The sequence below is a fragment of the Papio anubis genome, chromosome 5 (genome assembly GCF_008728515.1).
Source record: "Papio anubis isolate 15944 chromosome 5, Panubis1.0, whole genome shotgun sequence".
Classification (NCBI taxonomy): domain Eukaryota; kingdom Metazoa; phylum Chordata; class Mammalia; order Primates; family Cercopithecidae; genus Papio; species Papio anubis.
The window spans coordinates 71,007,516-71,013,515 of record NC_044980.1 but is presented as its reverse complement, the minus strand read 5'-3'; the positions used below and the strand labels follow the sequence as shown (position 1 = coordinate 71,013,515).

Below are 6,000 nucleotides of genomic sequence, written 5' to 3'. Positions count from 1 at the left end.
CATACCAGCATCATATAGATTGTGAAAACATGTCAGCCACTGACAACTTAGTTTTATACCTTCTACCATACTTAATGTGTGTCAGAATTTTCTGAAATTCCTTAATAAGAATTTGAAATTTTTACATAGCTTTATTTACTAGAACCTGTAGATATACCGCTCACCAAGTTTGAATGCCTTGCTAGTTTTAAATACTCAGGGAATAGGTAAAACAGTTGAAAGGAAACTGTCAGAAATTAATGTCTGTCTTTTTTTAATCTGGTTTTCACTTAGAAAACAATACCTTTTAACTGATTTTTAAAGAAGGATACATACCTAGAGAAGGTTATCAATTCATCAGTCTTTTGATCAATGAGGGATGTGGGAAGTCGTAAGAGAAGTGTTTTATTTTCTATATTTGACCAGATTATTTGTATTCTGAGACTCATAGATGTGCTTTCTGGGAGTATGTTTATGGATATGTGGTTCAGTACTTCCTTTTTCAAAGGTATCAACCAAAGGGTGCCACTATATATCAAGAGGTAGTGTGATGGTCTGAGCAGGTGTCAGATTAAACATAAAACTTACTTAACATGGTTGTTTGAAATTTCTCTCTTCTTAGTCCTCCAAGAAGAATTTGGGTAGAATCGTGGATATAAGTTAATGCCCTTTGTTTTCTTTGCAGACATTTATCCATGGAAATTCTCTTTTGCTTTCTAGTAAAGCTTTAGGGATTATGGTACTCGTGATGAAAGGTTGTTTTGTTTTGTTTTTTCACAAACCTAAATATTTGTTAATAAACATGGATGGAATGTCTACTACATTCTGATCTTTGGTATGAGGTGTGGCAAAAAAAAAAGATAAAAGTAAGTCATGATGTCAGTTTTGAGTCCTATCTTATAGTCTTATGGAAACAGAAACCATGTAAACACAAGAGTTCAGTAGAGTATTAGTCGGGCTACAGTGGACGTTTACATAAGATGTCTTGGGATCATGACAGAGGGAATTACTAATGCTGCCAAATCTGCAGAGAAAGCATTCTTTTATATTTGTAATATATTCTTGAATTATAATGTGCATGCCTTCTATAATATGATTTACCCATATGGAATGTTCACAAAGAAACATTTTGTCCTACTACATGTGTGTTTCTGTCAGACCGACACAGACTGAATTAAATTTTTTCTGAGCAGCATTTGCTTATATATTTTGTGGTTTTGCTTTTCTCACATAGACCTGATTGCATAAGCATTCACTGGTGCACCTACAATATTTATAATGCGTTATAGACAACTTGACACGGATGGTTGCAGAATGCTTAAGAGTCCTCATTCAGAGACTTGGTATAACTTTTTTAAACATCTGACTTTTTGAATTGTGCTTGTTTTAGAGAGTGGTAACTCTAGACAAAAATGGCACATTTTAGAGTTTTTCAGGATTACCATTCTTTTTTGATACCTACTTACTATTGATACTTTTCTAACCTAGGTATTTCATTATCTTGAACTTGTTCTGCCCCACCCAGACCCTCTCATGTTTTTGTTTTCCTTCCTTTTTCCCCATTGAAACTTCTCTGTTCTGTATTTCTTCAACCAAGTGTCTACATCTATCACTACTACTTCTAATGATAATCCCCTTTGCTTATATGCAAAATGCTTCTTTATGTGTATTTTACCAGAAGGATTCATACTAAATAAAGGGGGTTAAGAGGGAATCTTAGATAATAATCAGTGCATTAAATTGAAGCCTTCAGATGGCAGTTCATGTTTATTTTTTTCATTTGTTGCCAGCACCTGTCTTTTAACTACAAATAGATCAAAATCAACCCATGGTGCTTATTTTGAATGCATAGAAGGCTTGTTAGGGGAGGGGAATTTTTTTAAACCAGCCATCTAAAATGATTCTGACAATTTGAGAGCCAGTCAAATTTATTAGTGTCTATAATAGTTGGAGTTTAAGTTCAATGAGAAAATACTTCAGAGAAAGCTGACTTTTGTTGCTTCGCAGATCACAGATCAGCCATTGAAAAAGTTGCATGCATACAAACTATACTGTAAACTCTGAAGATAGGTTTCGCAACATAAGAATTCAGAACAGTAGTTTTCAACTAGGCACCGCAATTACCTTTTTTAGTTTCCTGTCACTGATGTAACACATTACCACAAACTTAGTGGCTTAAAACAGTGCAGATGTATTATTATCTTTCAAGGCATCAGCATGACCATGTTCGTTCTGGAGCTCCATGGGAAAATCCAATTTGTTTTTTTTTTTGTTTTTTTTTTTTGACTTTTTTTGACTTTTTTTGTAAAGGCAGCCCACATTCCTTAGTTCATGGCTCTTTTCCATCTTCAAAGCCAGCAATGGCCAATTGAGTTGTTTTCATGCTGTATCACTCTGATACTGACTCTCCTGCCTCTCTCATTCACTTATAGGTCTGTGTGATTACATTGGCCCTCCCAGAAAATCCAAAATGACCTCCCATCTCAAAGTCAACTTATTGGCAACCTTAATTCCCTTTTGCCACATAATGTTACATATTCATTGGTTCTGTGGATTAGGACCTAGACACCTTTTGGGGGCTGTTTTTCTGTGTACCACCTCACTTACAGAACCTGTGGGAGGAGGGAGGTGACTCAGATACTCATGTCTCACCCCAACCCTATCAAACTGCAGAGGAACAGGAGGGCAGGGCGATGGCACTCATAGAGGCCATTTCCATGAAGAGCAGAACCGAGGACCACACCCAGACTTGTATTCTCTGATCATGATGTTGATTGTACCATGGGGATCACTCACTAGTCTTAGAGTTCAAATGCAGCCCTGCTGTGGAGATTATGGCCATCTGCCTAATGAAGCAATTCATATTTGAGGTGGTTCTGCTTAACTACAGTTAAGGAAATTAAGAGAGATTTGAAATTTTCACATCAGTCATATTAAATAAAGTTTCCTGTCTTCCTAGTACTGTCTCTTTGATGCTTCAAGTTAGAAAATTTAACACTTATATTTCAAAATTTTTACCAATTTTTACTTACTCTAGAATCAGAATTATAATAGCATTTCTTTTTTTTTTTTTTTTTTTTTGAGACGGAGTCTGGCTCTGCCGTCCAGGCTGAACTGCAATGGTGCGGTCTCGGCTCACTGCAACCTCCGCCTCCCGGGTTCAAGCGATTCTCCTGCCTCAGCCTCCCATGTAGCTGGATTACAGGTGTGCACTAGCACGCCCAGCTAATTTTTGTATTTTTAGTAGAGACGAGGTTTCACCGTGTTGGCCAGGCTGGTCTCAAACTGCTGACCTCATGATCCGCCCGCCTCGGCCTCCCAAAGTGCTGGGATTACAGGCATGAGCCACTGTGCCCAGCCTATAATAGCATTTCTTAGTGAAACATTTATCTCAAGATAATAGAGATATAAATCTCAAATGAAATGAATTTTTATCCAGATGTTTTAAAATATTTTAAAGTATTTACCATCAAATACAATTATAGGCACAGATAACTAACGGGTGCTATTAAGGTAGTAGAGAATTTAAAAGTTATTTACATTTTTCAAAAATCATGCAAAAACATGATTCACATACTGTGATTATTTACCTGGCTAATTCTTTTTTGTTTGGTATGAAATTATTGTTGTCTAGGCTTAGCACTTTGTTCCATGGGATACAAGAGTATATGTAAAGTTAGTGTGAAAATTAAATTATAACATGTCAAATGGAATGTGATTAAGATCATAATGGGCTGGAGTAGGGTCAGGAAGAGTTGAATAAATAAATTGGGACTTGAACTGAGCATTGCATTTTGGGTAGTAATTAATATTTAAATATGATTTATGATGGTAGATCACAAGTAAATAATGATTTACTGTGATTTAAGTAAATCATAGAATAAACAAGTGAGTACTGTGTGCCAGACTGGCAAAAAGTAAGGGGAACACTAAAATTTAGGATTAAAATACAGTGTGTCAGTGTGTTTAGAGGGCTGTGCCTTTAGATGTTTTAAAGGCTTATTTTTTCATCAAAGTGTTATAGGTCTCTGAAATCTTGTTCTTAAAATGAAGGGACACTTTTCTGAAAAGACCCTACACAAGAAGAGATGGAAAATTGTTTCATATCATATGATTATTTCCCTGGCTAGTTCTTTTTTTCATAGATTACTGTCTATCAGACTTTGTGCCTTAAACCAAATGGGAGACTTCATTTTTCCCCTCCCTGGGAGCTAAGTATGGAAAGGAACGCCAAGTGTCCACTGCTGTCTCCTAGTGGACTAAACTAAAATGAGAGGAACAGTGGGAAGAAATAGATTAATAAAGACTACAGAAGAGGAGCTAAGAGAATTTGCCATAAACTGGACAGAGAGTTCACACAAGCAAACCTCAGTAGATTGTAGAACTACATTCATGCCGTGGGAAATCTCGGAATGACTTAGCTATGACTTCTTTCCTGTTGGCATGGTGTCTTTTTCAGTAAACTCTTAAGGAAAACAAGCAAAAAGTACTACAACTTGATGATAAGGTGGGTGGGCAATATCCTGTATAGAAATGAAACTATGTTCTGGAAGAGTTGGATTTATTTCTGGACACCGACCTTTTTAAAAGCAATGCATCATTCTCCATCCAACAAATGCTGCCATAGCCAATAATATGTTGGCTTGTCCATTTTCGGCTTGTAGTACAAAATAAATGAAAGCCAAGGACATTACAATTGGGAGGGAAAGAGGACTATTATTTAAAAGGCTTTTAAATGATGTCACTATATATTCTTTTAACAACATCCTCTAAAAGCCTTTGAAAAAATAGTCCCTTCCTCCCTCAGTTGTTAACAAAGACCATACTGGGGACTGCTCTTTAAAAGGCTGTTAAATGGTGATACTATATTTTTTAACATCAACATCATTTAGAAACCTTTTAGAGAACAGTTCTCTTCACCCACAACTAACAGAGGAGGGAAAAACAGATGTGGGGGAAGGGATTACTTTTTTAAAGGCCTTTGGATGGTACTACCAATAAATACAGCAATATTGTTATAAAAGCCTTTTTCCAATGATGATTCAGCTTTTTGATATGTACTTTTAACCTCATGACCCTGTGTTATCTGACAGATTGGTGTTTTAACGTTGCCTGAAAACTCAATTTACTAATAATCCCAATAATGTCTTTTATTGAACTTTCTGCAGTTTAAAAATCAATTTCACATATATGGCCTCATTTGATCCTCACGACAACTCAGTGAAACAGACAGGATGTGTTTAATTAGCCCCATTTTACAGAAGAGGAAAACAGAAGCTCTGAGGTTGTGATTTAGCTAAGGTCTCACCATTTAATATGTGGCTGAGTTCAAACTATAACCGAGATTGTTTGACATCTGGTCTCATACCCCCTGCAATTTTCTGGGGGTACCTTCATTGCTTTTTTTAAAAGTTGGTATTCATCATCAGTCTTTTCAACATGTCCAAATACTGAGTTAATTCCTTACAATTAGTATAAAAGTGGGATTCTGTCATTTCGGTACTGAAGATAGGTATCTAGTAGAAATTTTATTAACAAATAATCCTGGGGAAGTAAATAAGTGTAAACTATTGTCTCCAGGTGTGGTTGTCCCCTGTGATGTGGCATTCAGACTTTCCCTGAGACTCCTTTGCCTTATGCTGTATACTTATAAAATTATCACTTGAAATCCGCTTTCAGACATGCGGTTTATTAAATAACTGATATTTTAAAGACACTTCTAATCTCATTTTATGGATTTGTTTTTAAAAGTTGTTTGTTAAGGATGCCGATTATAATTAAGACCACATTCAAAAACGTTTCCTCAACTGTCATTAATCTTTGGAAAGAAATAATAAATGCTAGTTCTTTCCACTTTGTTTAGTTCCCTGAAAGAGAGAAAACTCCCCACAAGCTTGCGTGACTAACCTTTACTTTCCTTTATCATAAGGAACATTTTGTGTTTATTGGAAAAGGAATTATAGCTTATTGCTTGACAGAAATGACACTGAAGAATATTATATTTCAGTCTTAGCTCTGCCA

General features: G+C 35.9%; 1 protein-coding gene across 4 annotated transcripts in view; it reads left to right on the top strand.

The window, feature by feature from the left end:
- The window catches only part of AP3B1 (adaptor related protein complex 3 subunit beta 1), a 301,940-nt gene that overhangs the window by 242,071 nt on the left and 53,869 nt on the right, over positions 1-6,000 (top strand). The gene's annotated exons all lie outside the window — the stretch shown is intronic.